The sequence below is a fragment of the Ambystoma mexicanum genome, chromosome 1q, assembly GCF_040938575.1.
Source record: "Ambystoma mexicanum isolate Mex_15411 chromosome 1q, UKY_AmexF1_1, whole genome shotgun sequence".
Taxonomy (NCBI): Eukaryota; Metazoa; Chordata; class Amphibia; order Caudata; family Ambystomatidae; genus Ambystoma; species Ambystoma mexicanum.
Window position 1 is genome coordinate 321,436,915 of NC_090922.1, and position 13,903 is coordinate 321,450,817.

Here is a 13,903-nt window from a genome sequence, read left to right on the forward strand (position 1 = left end):
TTGAAACAAGTTTTCATTTTGTCCATCCATTCAATTAAACCTTTCTCTTTCTGTGCTCCCTTGAGTCCTTTTAACAAGGGCCGTGTGTAACTACAGTAGTCAAAGATCCAAGATCTACAATAGTTAGAGTCCCAAGAACTGCTGTATCTGTTTTACAGTTGCGGGTTGTGGTGTATTTTGTACTGCAACAGCTCTCTCAGGTATTACTTTTCTTCCTGCAGGCAATATTATTTGTCCTAGGTATACTACCTCGGTCTGACAATACTGCAATTTCTCCTTGTCCACCTTGTACCCCTTCTCAGTGAGCAGGGTGAAAAATGTAATTGAATCTCCTCGACACTGCTCCTCCAAAGTGCTACATACTAGCAAATCATCCACATACTGAATCACAGTACCGGGCACATGAAAATCCCCAAAATGCATTTGAACCACCCTTTTAAAAATACTCAGGGACTCACAATAGCCCTGTAGTAATCCTGTGTGCTGAAATCTTTGGCCACTATAGGTAAATGCAGTAAGATACTGAGAGTCAGCGTGCAAAGGGACAGAGAGAAATGCCTTTTTCAGATCAATCACAGTAAAGTGAGTGGATCCAGTAGAGATGTTACAAAGAATAGTAGCAGAATTTTGGACTACAGGGAACTGCGCTTCAACAATATTATTCAGAGGATGCAAATCTTGTACCATCCTCCAACTGGACCACTTATCCTTTTTTACAGGGTACACAGACGTCTTACATGGGGATACTGAAGGCTGGATAATACCTTGCTTCCACAATGCCATAATGGTGTCATACATCCCTTCATGTGCCTCCCTAGACATGGGGTACTGTCTTAAACGTGGCAACATCGCACCAGGCTTAATTTTTGGAGCGTAGAAGAGGGTAGAGAGGCATACAATCTAGAGGCATTTGGAGATGAACTGGGAGGGAGGGGAGGAGGGAGATTAAGAGGAAGAGATGAATAAACTTCAAGAGGAGGCCAACGGTGGAGAAAACATCAGGGGAAGAGTGGAGGGCGTTAAAAGGCAGAGGTGGAGAAACATCAAGAAGAGGTCAGAGAAGATCAAGAGGGGGAGGTTGGAGAAACATCTAGAGGAAGAAGAAAGGTCATAGCCTACAAGTTGAGAAGGCTTGTGTGTACATGCTTTCCCAAGGAAGGGTGAAGGGGTGGAGCTCTGACCTGATGCAGTCAAGGTCCACAATGGTAGGTGGCTCTAAAGTGTAGTGTGGTGATGAGGAGGAACAGGATAAAAACAGGAGTGGTGAGGTGGAGCCAGGGGAAGAAGCCAGGATCCTATGTGAGGGATGTAACTTAGGCTGTAAAAATAACCTCCTCACTGCCGAGATCATCAGACAGTGTCAGAAATAATCCTCTACACAAAGATTGAGAAGCAAAGACCTGAGATGCTGAGGAAAGTGTGAAGGAAATCACTTAATCCCAAACCCGAGAGAGACCCAAGGAGCAGAGACGTTCAGGAGATCATGACAGGTTGTGGGAAACTCTTAAGCCCAAGCTTGGGAACCAAGAAGCAGAGAGAAACCCAGGAGATCATCACAGCGTGCTGGAAAACCTTTAAGCATGAGATTGATAGCAGAAGAGAGGAGTCGCTCTGGAGGTCATCACAAGTGGTGGGAAAACTCTTATGCCTGAGTTTGAGGAGCAAATAACTGAGAGGTGCCAAAGAGATTGCAGGCTGTGTTGAACTCCGAAGCCTGATTTGAGACCTCAAAAGAGACCATGAGGAAAAGGGACACTGAGGGTGCAGGAAATCCCTTTAAGTGCTAATCTTGATGCATATTCGTTTTTCGGTAGTCGAAAAAATGTATCTAAATCCTAAATTACCTAATCTCTCCCTGTTATTGCTATGCACGCTCACCTCCCTTGGAATTATACTCCTCCATATAAAGAATTATTTTGTTTACAAGACTTCTGCCTGGGCCTGTGATCTCGATCTCAGTCACATTCCTGACAGACCACACAGTATGTTCCTTCGTGACTGGTCATGTCAAGTGCAGGAGAACATTAATGCACAATTGAATAGTAAAGCAGTCGTGATTCACATTCCTGTTCTGCTGATATGATTGTGAACAATTATGCAAGTCAAGTTGATGTTTGCTCTGTCTTGGGGAAAAGGTCAGCGTGATATCAAAAGCAATAACATGAAAGGTGTGGTGCCTGAAGTTTCTAAAAATAAAACCTTGACATGTGCTTTTCAGCCAAGTGTAATAATGTTAGACTATGCGAACAGCCCAGTAAAAGGCCAACTTAAGTATAAAATGCAGGAATAACCTTATACCTTGAGGGGTTTATTGCAATGACTGTGGCATCTGACATGTAGATCTCTTCTGGGGCTCGGGTAAAACTCAGGATTTTAAAGTCCTTCTGGCCTGGCCATTTCCCTTAAATGGGAACTTCAAATGGAGGAAAATACCAAAAGCAAACCTCCAAGTCCCTCACTGGCCCATGCGACCAGAGGTAGTCAGCTATCAGCGTCAGCAGTTCTCGATATGTAGCTGAAGAAGTAAATGTGACGAGCTGTTAGAAATGACACATGCAAGGAATGCTAGTTAAAGGGGACTTATTCGCTTTTGCAGGATGGTTGTCAGTTTCTTTAGTGGTATAAATTGTTGCCCACAGCATAACAGTGTCTCCACAAGGTTCTTGTCTTCCCCCTGGGTTAGTGCCCAAGCCACCTTTCCAGCTTATTTCTCCTTTTTCCTGGGTAGAGCCTCTGTCTTTTCTTTCTCTGCTTTTATCTTGTTGAAGCCACAGCCTTCCCTTTCTCTGCCCTTTCCTTGCCTGGGGATTGGCTTTTCCTTTCTTTGCCATTTCCTTTGCAAGAGCTTTGACTTTTCTCCCCCCCCTCTTTCTCCTTTGCCAGGGTTCTCCTTCCGCGATCACTTTGTCCTATGCTTGGCCTTTTCTCTCGCCACTTTTTCTTTGACCACAGCCTCTGCTTTTACTTGTTCTGCCCTTTTGTTATGGGCTATATCCCCTGCCTGTTCACGGACCACAGCATCTGACTTTCTTCTCTGGATAAGAGGTGTCTCATTCTCCTTCTCCTCTGCCTTTCATGATGAGCAATAGTCTTTGTCTGTTAAAGGGCCACAGCCTCTTTCTTTCTTCACTAAGCATAAGGTGCCTGTTAACATTCCTCTCCTCTAGGGTAAGCTACCCTGCTCCTCCCTTTCTCCTCCTCTTTGTTCTTCTCAGCTTCTACATTCCTCCACTCCTTCGGCGTCCGCTTTCTCTTCTTCTTCGCCACCTCTCTGTTTTTTGTCTTTTTCTTCATCTTCCTCCACTCGCTGTGTTTTTGTTTTCTCTTTTACTCCACCTTTTGCCACTCTCTGAGATTTTTCTTTCAAACTAACATCTTCAACTCCCTGGGTTTTCTTTTTTATTTCACCTTCCTCCACTCTCTGGGTTTCTCCTTCCCTCCACTTCTGCCACTCTGCAGGCTTTACGGTTTTACTTTCTGTATCCTTCTCCCTCCCTCCTCTGGCGGTAACCTACTTCGTTGCACATCCCTTACCTCTTCATTCAGAAGCTCTCCGGCTCTACAGCTCTCAAATATTACAAATCACCAGCTCTGAACTCCAAAACTCCCTTCAAATCTGTCCTGAGGGGTAGGCAGTTTGGATGGGATAGATTCTCTGTGAGTGGCAGAAAAAGTCAGATGTTCTGTCTGAACATACTCAGTGGAAGGGATGCTTTGTAGTCCTGAGTCTAGGATAACATTCTTTAAATAGGTCAGTCACCATTTTGTATGTCTTTTGTGTGCCAGGCTACAAGCTACTGTGGTGTGCTGCTGTCTTGTCTATTCCTCTCTTGCTGCAGGGTTCCCCTTCCTTGGATTCCAGTTTGGTTGTTCCTCTATCAAGCAGGTTAGTGTGTGCGTTATGAAGTTCATTTGTTGGACTGTGAGTTGACACAACATTTCCCCTATATTCTGTTCTTTATGAGTGTTACCCCTATTGATTTCAATGGGATTGTTAACTGCAGCAGATGCTCTTTCTATTGGTTTGTAGCTGCATAGAAAGCATAAGTATCCCTTACCTCAAGTCCCCCTGTAGCATGTGGAAGAAGTGGAGTCCTCTGAGTGTATCTTGGTGTTGCACAAAGGAGTGTGCTTCTTCCCTGATGTTCGAGGTCTTAAATGTAAAATGGTGCAGTTCTTGCATAACTGTTCTCTTCCGGGTGGAGATGGATCCTTCTGGGTTTTCTTTCTGTGAGAGAGAGGATCTCTGGGAGATGTAGTCCTTATTTGTTTGGTCCTTCAAAATAGTATGGTTAACTTGGCCATGGGATTAATATTATTATTATTATTATTATTATTGTTGTATTTATTGAGCGTGGCCCTTGCTTCGAGAAGCAATGGAGCGCTTTACAGAGTTATACAACAATACAGATACATAACGGAGTGCCTTTCAGAGGTAACAACAGAACAGATATACAGCGCGGTGTAAGATACAGAGGGGCACAGAGGGCAACCAGGTGGCAGGGGGGAAGGGGCGGGCAGCATCTAGCGAGTCAGGTGGTGCGACGTGAAAGACTCCTTGAAGAGGTGGGTCTTGAGCTCTTTTCTGAATTGTAGGAGCGTGGGGACGAGTCTGATGCTGATGGGGAGGAGGTTCCATAGTCTAGGGGCATAGGCAGAGAAGGCTTGTTTTCTGGTCCTTTCCTTTTTGCAGCAGCGGATTTCAGGTCTGTATGTGCCTTGGCTTCTGGTGATGCGCTGTCTACCGGAGATGAAGAGTTTTTCCACAAGGTATCTGGGTGACTGGATGTGGTTGTATCTGCGTAGCCCCTTGATGAGGTGTGCGGCGTGTGTAGGATACTTCTCAGGGGCAGCAGGGAAGACAAAGGGAGGCCTTCAAGGAGTGCATTGCCCCCATCCAGGTGGGATAGGACCAGTGCTTGAATGGTGGATCTAAAGCTGTCCATAGGGAGGAAGGGCTTGACTTTCCACAGGAGGGAGAGCTGATACCAAGCTGTCTGAGTTTTCTTAGCTATGTGTGTCTTGAAGAAGAGGTGTTTGGCGATGGGGAACCTGAGGGACTTGGCGCAGGAGGTGAGCTCAGGAGTTCATGGTTCATAGCCAGGTCTGTATGTCTGAGTGTTTGGTATTGTTGGTAAGGAGTCGGAATTCGGTCCATAAGGGTCCTTCCTGGTTTCGAGTACTTGGTGATACCACTCCCAGGTCCTTGTGACGATGACTGAGAGGTCACTTCTTCACAAGAGTTAAAGAGCACAGTATGAAACCAGAAAAGAAAGGCCCAGGAGAAAGAGGTAATAAACGTAAAGTGTGTCAGCGGAAAAAAAAACAACAAGTTATGGAGGAACCCGTCTATGGAACTAGGAGGGGGGCACCCAAATTCAGAACCACAGATCAAACCATACCAAGAGCAAAGAAATTTAGAAACCATAAATGTTTTATTTGTATTTCATTATATGTTTAAAATATACATATTGAATCATGTTTCGAGCTCATTATCTGAATAATACCATTTAATTAGAAAATTGAAAAACACAGTACTTTTCTAAAAACACGACTGATAATTCAGTCAACGCTAACTTGATGTAGCCAAGCAGTCTGAACGTCATGTCGGTTGAAGGGGATCATCCAGCTGGCGGTCAGAGGCTACGGCCACATTTAACAATATAAGAACCGCCGTAGCTTGCTAGACAAAATAATGTTGGTTACTTCTGAAGTTAAGACCAACAGAAAAAAGAAGAAGGGGTGCCGTGCGTCAACTACTATACTGTCATGACCTATTGAATACACTGGGTCCGACATGTAAATAGACAGTAGTTTCGATGGTACAAGGCATCTAAGCTGATTCACAATTGATGCCCATCTTCTTCAGGACGGTGCACTCCCATCAGATGTATGCCACAGGATTTTATAATGTGGACAACTGCATGTGTAAGGCGATAATGCGTTCAGCTGTAAAGATTTGTGCAGGCTGAATCCATAATTTTGCCTAAAACATAAAACAAAAATAGAAAGACACACACATCAATCACACGAATTCAAAAATAATTAGTGCAATAAATATTACGCTAAAGTTTAAATATTTAAATAATAAACTAAAAATGTGATTTTGGTAGGAATGATCTTGTGAATAACGAAGCGGGAAAATGCCTCCCTCCAAAATGATAAGGCAAAAAATCCTCCAAACTTGATAACGGGAGAAATGGGTATAGCAATTAATTCTTAAATTACCATTATCTCAACCTTGAATGCTGGTCACCTTTTCCCGAATGTAAATCCTGAGAAATAAATGTAGGCCAGCAAAACCAGTTCTCTATGAAGTAGAACTGCGGAAAACAAAAAACGACAAATAGGAACATGTTATAATCACAGAGAGGCAGTGATAAATTAGAAACCTCTCGGAAAAATAGAAAAAGACCACCGAGGTGCAGTCCTTCCCAATGTATTCACAGGGCAAAGACATTCTGCTCACCTGAATAAGGATAAACAAGGCGAAAAAGACATTAATCTTGACATTGTGTTGCAGGCGACAGATGACATCAAGGCGTCTGCAAAAAGTTGTCCTATCAGGATGGAATGGTGTTCGGCGTGGCGTAATGAGCACACCAAAAACTAACTAGATAAATAAATAAATAAATAAACAATATGCCGCCAGTGCAAGGTGTTATCATAACACAACATAATTGTTTTGAGATGGTCGGCCTGATAGTAATCGAATTGTGTTCCCAAATCTTTCAAATTATTTCGACACAGAGCAAAATGCTCAGCAGATGTGATTACTGCCGTGCTCATAAAAGTGTCAATAAATGTAAAAAAGGGTAAAAGATTCCTAAATGTTTTAAAGCGTTTTGCAGAGCATTTTCAGCATATAACACCCATGCAACTGACTAGCAGTTTCCCAACCAATAGTAAAAGCCAGATTTATTTGCTTTGTAACAATATCCAAATAATGTCCCGTTTTTCAAAATGCACATTGCTATAGGCGCAAAGCCTCGGCTTTCAGAATGTGGCTGCAAGCCTTACAAATATAAAGTAGGCAGATGGACACGAGATGCATGTAAGGCAGTAGTACCTCGGATCTTAGCATATGGCTGCGAACTTCCCAGTAGTTAAATAAACAAACAAAGCAACACATCCCTACCCGACTTACCTAAACAATGTTAGCATCTTGAAACTGCATACATCCATGCCCCCGGGATTTCAATGAATCTCACGAGAGTTGTTAATGGCAGGGGTTTAAATAGCCAAAAGGGCGGGTGACAAGGTAATTAGTCAAAATGAGCCCCAGCTGGAAGTGCATGTGCACGAGCCCAAACTGGGAAGGGAAATCACCATTCTCCCCGATGCTATGCAGTCCCAAAGGCTCCAGCTGAGGCAATCGCAGTAAACACACGTGCTGCAAAGTAAAAAAGCGTCAATCTGCAAAATCGCCTCGTGAGCAGTAAATCTTACTCAGGGGCACATTTGCAGATTACTGCAAAAAAATTGCACAAATCGTTCAATTGAATGATGGCTGCCAATACTATTAATGTGATGGTTAATAAAAAGAAAGAGAAAAACAGCCACATTGCAAGTTGCAATGTGAATGAAGAGGCAGCATACAATTAATATATGTGTATTTCCACAGGCTAGTGAGGGGAATAGCCAACCCTGACCTGTGGAAATATATTAACTATAAAGCGAAAAGAGGAAAGAAATGAAGAAAAATTGCAAGGAAAAATTACAAACTACACTAATTTCAGGAAAAAACTGAAAATTAAATAAATTAAATTAAATAAATTAAATTAATTGAATAAAAATAAAAAATAAAAAAACTAATGAAGAAACTAACCTGCAGATAACATAACGCCTAAAGTAAAAACTGCAACTATTTTTATAGAAAAACTAAAAATAAGAAAATAAAGTAATATCGGCTGCCGGTAACATAATTCAAACTTAGACAAATGTAGAGGCGGTGGCAGCCCATTCTTCCTGTGAGTTGAGGCCTACAATATGGCTTTGGGTATTATAAATCCACCAATTTTCTCGAATCGATAATCTGTTAGCAGAAATGTGAGGGTCAGAGCATCTTACTTGTTCAATTGCCCACCAGCGTAAATCGTCGCAATTGTGACGTTGTTCAGAAAAATGAAGAGCAAGAGGGGATGTAAAATTGCCAGTGCGGATCCTGGATTTGTGCTCAGAAATTCTGAGTTTTACGGGTCTAGACGTTTTGCCAATGTAGGTCTTATCGCAGGGACATGTAACCACATATATAACGTTCTTGGAGTTACATGTAGTGTGATCCCTAAGCTTCCATACCCTGTTATTGATGTTCACAGCCGAGGTAGCTGTGGTAGACCCGCAGTGGCAACAGTATCCGCATGGAAAATGGCCCTGCACTTTGTTCATGCCCCACATCTCAGTGATGGTTTTGGGTCCTGATGGAAGCGAGGACCTGTCGGCTTTGGAGAGCCAATTCTTCAGGGTTTTACCTTTTTTGAAAGCAAACATGGGAGAAACCAGATCTGGGTGGTTCAATTGTAAAAGATGCCAATGCTTGTTAATGGCTTTCTTAATAGCCGAATGATGCGTATTGTAAGTCATCGCGCAAACCATTCTTGATTGGTCCGATTTATCACGGTTATTCTTAGTTAAAAGGATCTCGCGATGTTGGTGGCGTGCCCTCTTACGAGATTGGCGCAATATATGATGGGGATACCCTCGATCCAAAAATTTGTTTTCAATAATATCAGCCTGTTTAGAGAAATCTGTTTTGTCTGAGCAATTGCGCCTTGCCCTTAAAAATTGGCCATAGGGAATGCTGACTCTCAAGGCTTGAGGATGAAAGCTTTCAAAGTGGAGGATGGTATTTCTATCAGTAGGCTTACGATATAAGTCCACTGCAATTGCCCCATCCTTGACTTTCAACAAAAGGTCCAAAAATGGTATAGACATGTTGTTGACAGTCATAGTAAAGCGAAGGTGGTCGTTCAAAGAATTCATCCATGTAAGGAAGGTTTCGCAATTACCCAAGGTTTTGTCCCAAATTATTATAATATCATCTATATATCTTCGATAGAAGATAATAGATTGAAGGTAAGGATTGGAAGCATCGAAGATGGAAGCCTTCTCAAAAGCCCACATAAATAAGGTGGCATAGTTAGGAGCAAAAGAAGCTCCCATAGCAGTTCCCTTGACTTGTAGAAAGAAATCCTCCTTGAACCGAAAATAGTTTTTGGTAAGTGCAATTTCTAAAAGGTCAATGCGGAATTCACTGGGAACCTGCTGTGGGTCATTTCTCATGTCCAAGAAGAATTTTATAATGGGAAGAGATTCTGACTTTGGAATATAGTGATTCCACGTCTAAGGTGATAAATAGATTAGTGGCAGTGTTAAACGGTAAGCCCTCTAAGTGTACAATGGCATCCGTAGTGTCTGCCAGGTAAGTAGGAGTATCGGCAGCAAGCGGTTTGAGAAAGAAATCGAGGTACTTGCCCAAAGGTTCTAAAATGGAGCCACACAAAGACACTATAGGTCTGCCCGGTGGATTCGAGCTATCCTTATGAATTTTAGGAAGGATATAAAAGAGCGGAGCTCGGGTGCCCTTGATGGTAAGGAATGAAAATTCCTTAGGGCTCAAGATGTTGATATCACGTGCCCGTCTGGCCAAGGCAAGAATCTCAGCCCGTATACTGTCTGTCGGATCTCCTCTGAGTTTCAAATAGAAAGAAGTGTTGTTCAGTTGTCTCATCACCTCGGAATCATAGTACGTGGCATCACAAACCACTACTCCTCCCCCCTTATCAGCCTGTTTGATAATGATGGAGGGGTCTTCCTTAAGTCTTTTAAGACATTCCCATTCCTTCTTGGAGAAATTGAATGACCTAATGTGTTTGGCATCCATAGGAGCAGAGAAGATAGAGTGGAAATCTCTAAGTACTGACCGCTCAAAAATCATGGTTTCAGGAGAAACCATTTGAGAAGTCGGTGTGAAACTAGACTTCAAATGGAATGGGGTGTTATCCTCTTCTAGGCGATCAGAATTGCTATCACCAAAGTAATCTTTCAGGCGGACCTTGCGGAAAAAATTCCGAAGCTCTATTTCAAGGTCCATCTGACTAGGATTCTTCATGGGAATAAATGAAAAGCCCTTTTCTAGAATGGCTGTTTCTTGGGTCGAAAGAATGCGTTTAGAAATGTTATAGACGGCTGACAAGTTGCCAGAAGGGTTCATCGTCGATATGCCTTCCTCCTGGTCTGAAACACGTTTTCTATGGGTGGAGGCCCTAGATCGGTTGGAGGAAAAGGAAGGTTGGGTGGAGGGAAACCAGGGTACGAGCCCTGCGGGGCATACATGGGCATCTGAGGGTATTGTTGAAATTGCCAATTTTGGCGTCCTCTGCGCCCCCTGTATTGTCCTCTGTTCCATGAACGACCTCTTTGGCCTCTCTGATTTTGATTAGGGAAAGAGCCACTGCCATCTGAAGAACTATCAGAGAAGGTAACCCTTTTTCCATAATTCTGTTGGCCTAAGTTGGCCAGAGTTGGATCATGCCATTGCCCAGGGCCCACATAATCTGAACTTAAATATGGGTAAGCATTTTCTTTAGAAAAATTGGAAATATCCTTTTTAAGCTTTTCCATTTTTTTGGTTGTCGTTATCTTGATAAACTCCTTTGTATGTTTATCAATAAGGTCCAATTTTTCCTTGATATTCAGAATGGTAGTATCAAGTGCAAAGGCTGTTTCTGCCTCGTCTATTTCGTTGCCGACTGCAATACTTTTTTTAAAGAGCGGTATTGATGGTCAATAACATCCAATCTCTGCTACATTTAGTACCTATGCCTGCAAAAGCGGTTTTGTATTCTAGGTCATCAATAAAAAGGCATGGTTCATTCCTTACCAATAATCCCTGAGGGATGATGTTTTTCTTCAAATATTCGGTAAGTAAATGTCCATGCATTTCCGTTCTAAACTTCTTTTTCCTAAGTTTAAGTATGCTCTCACTAGTGATGCCCCCACTTGATTCTTCACCTACTGCCTGGATCAAGGAATCAAAAAAAAGAGGGGCCCCGAATTGCCTCAGCCAGTTGTTCCTCGCTGAACGAAAAAATATCTGCAGCCGCCATCTTAAACAATAAAACAAATCAATATTAGAGTAAGAATTATGTAGAAAAATATATACGTCGACAAAAAATAAAATAAAAAAAATGAAGGATTAGAAAAGTGAAAAAATGGGAACGACTGTCCTCGATGGTCTCACTATACAGTAAACAATGAACCTATAACCAAAGAAAAAAATGGTTAGAATTAAACCCATGCAATAAACCAATTGCACTAAAACAAGTGAAACAGGAGATGGGAGAACCTCTACTTCGCTGACAAAGAGGAAGTAACAACAATAATAAACGTAAAGTGTGTCAGCGGAAAAAAAACAACAAGTTATGGAGGAACCCGTCTATGGAACTAGGAGGGGGGCACCCAAATTCAGAACCACAGATCAAACCATACCAAGAGCAAAGAAATTTAGAAACCATAAATGTTTTATTTGTATTTCATTATATGTTTAAAATATACATATTGAATCATGTTTCGAGCTCATTATCTGAATAATACCATTTAATTAGAAAATTGAAAAACACAGTACTTTTCTAAAAACACGACTGATAATTCAGTCAACGCTAACTTGATGTAGCCAAGCAGTCTGAACGTCATGTCGGTTGAAGGGGATCATCCAGCTGGCGGTCAGAGGCTACGGCCACATTTAACAATATAAGAACCGCCGTAGCTTGCTAGACAAAATAATGTTGGTTACTTCTGAAGTTAAGACCAACAGAAAAAAGAAGGGGTGCCGTGCGTCAACTACTATACTGTCATGACCTATTGAATACACTGGGTCCGACATGTAAATAGACAGTAGTTTCGATGGTACAAGGCATCTAAGCTGATTCACAATTGATGCCCATCTTCTTCAGGACGGTGCACTCCCATCAGATGTATGCCACAGGATTTTATAATGTGGAAAACTGCATGTGTAAGGCGATAATGCGTTCAGCTGTAAAGATTTGTGCAGGCTGAATCCATAATTTTGCCTAAAACATAAAACAAAAATAGAAAGACACACACATCAATCACAGGAATTCAAAAATAATTAGTGCAATAAATATTACGCTAAAGTTTAAATATTTAAATAATAAACTAAAAATGTGATTTTGGTAGGAATGATCTTGTGAATAACGAACCGGGAAAATGCCTCCCTCCAAAATGATAAGGCAAAAAATCCTCCAAACTTGATAACGGGAGAAATGGGTATAGCAATTAATTCTTAAATTACCATTATCTCAACCTTGAATGCTGGTCACCTTTTCCCGAATGTAAATCCTGAGAAATAAATGTAGGCCAGCAAAACCAGTTCTCTATGAAGTAGAACTGCGGAAAACAAAAAACGACAAATAGGAACATGTTATAATCACAGAGAGGCAGTGATAAATTAGAAACCTCTCGGAAAAATAGAAAAAGACCACCGAGGTGCAGTCCTTCCCAATGTATTCACAGGGCAAAGACATTCTGCTCACCTGAATAAGGATAAACAAGGCGAAAAAGACATTAATCTTGACATTGTGTTGCAGGCGACAGATGACATCAAGGCGTCTGCAAAAAGTTGTCCTATCAGGATGGAATGGTGTTCGGCGTGGCGTAATGAGCACACCAAAAACTAACTAGATAAATAAACAATATGCCGCCAGTGCAAGGTGTTATCATAACACAACATAATTGTTTTGAGATGGTCGGCCTGATAGTAATCGAATTGTGTTCCCAAATCTTTCAAATTATTTCGACACAGAGCAAAATGCTCAGCAGATGTGATTACTGCCGTGCTCATAAAAGTGTCAATAAATGTAAAAAAGGGTAAAAGATTCCTAAATGTTTTAAAGCGTTTTGCAGAGCATTTTCAGCATATAACACCCATGCAACTGACTAGCAGTTTCCCAACCAATAGTAAAAGCCAGATTTATTTGCTTTGTAACAATATCCAAATAATGTCCCGTTTTTCAAAATGCACGTTGCTAGAGGCGCAAAGCCTCGGCTTTCAGAATGTGGCTGCAAGCCTTACAAATATAAAGTAGGCAGATGGACACGAGATGCATGTAAGGCAGTAGTACCTCGGATCTTAGCAGAAAGAGGTGACACTATGAGATCAGGAAAATAGGGATGCAGGAGGTAGAAATAATGAGAGATAGAGAGAGGAAGAGAAAGAGAGAGAGAGAGAGAGCAAAAGAGTGAGCAAAAGAGAAAGAAAGAGCATGAGGTTGTACCTGGCATTTGAGGTAAACTGTAGCTGGGGTGTGAGACTGTATCTTGAACAAGCAGTATTAGCTTAGCATTTGAGTATGTACATCGTAGGAGACAACTTCTGTGACTATGCCAGCCCATTTTATAACCCGGGGCCTAGCATTAATCTTGTTTTTTCCTTGAGACACAGTGCCATGGTAATGGTCACCACATTGATTCAATTTGTGGGAGACACATGCATATAACATTGAAATAATGGTAGATACCTAGCCCGAGTAGGAACCGAGAGGATCCCTTAGAGGTTAAGCCAAACATCAGGAGGACCAGCCTTGGTTCAATGAGCATTAATCTGCTTAGACTCTCTCTAGACAGAGAGGGAGCCTGTCAACAAGTCACTGTGGACCCCTCTCTCTGCATGAAGAAGTGCACTCCTGAGCAGCTCTTCTCCTCCTTTCCTATTCACTGCACACTTAGCTGGTGACTGCAGATTACACAGAACTGTAACAACTGGAAGTGGAGAATTTCTAATAATGGCAGCCACAGTGGAGCCGTGGGCAGAAATCTCCACTTCCGCCTCACTCCAAATAGGGAGGGCAGCCTTTTCAGCCCTTGGTCGCCATCATGTAATACC

General features: G+C 42.0%; 1 long non-coding RNA gene across 1 annotated transcript; it reads right to left on the reverse strand.

Annotated features, from left to right (window-relative positions):
* Nucleotides 1-11,504: 11,504 nt before the first annotated feature.
* LOC138521336 (uncharacterized) lies at nucleotides 11,505-12,687 on the reverse strand. The gene is made up of 3 exons (XR_011283018.1): nucleotides 12,555-12,687; nucleotides 12,314-12,408; nucleotides 11,505-12,071 (listed from the first exon to the last, which is right to left on the reverse strand). It is a non-coding gene; the product is annotated as an uncharacterized lncRNA (long non-coding RNA).
* Between the last annotated feature and the right edge of the window lie 1,216 nt (nucleotides 12,688-13,903).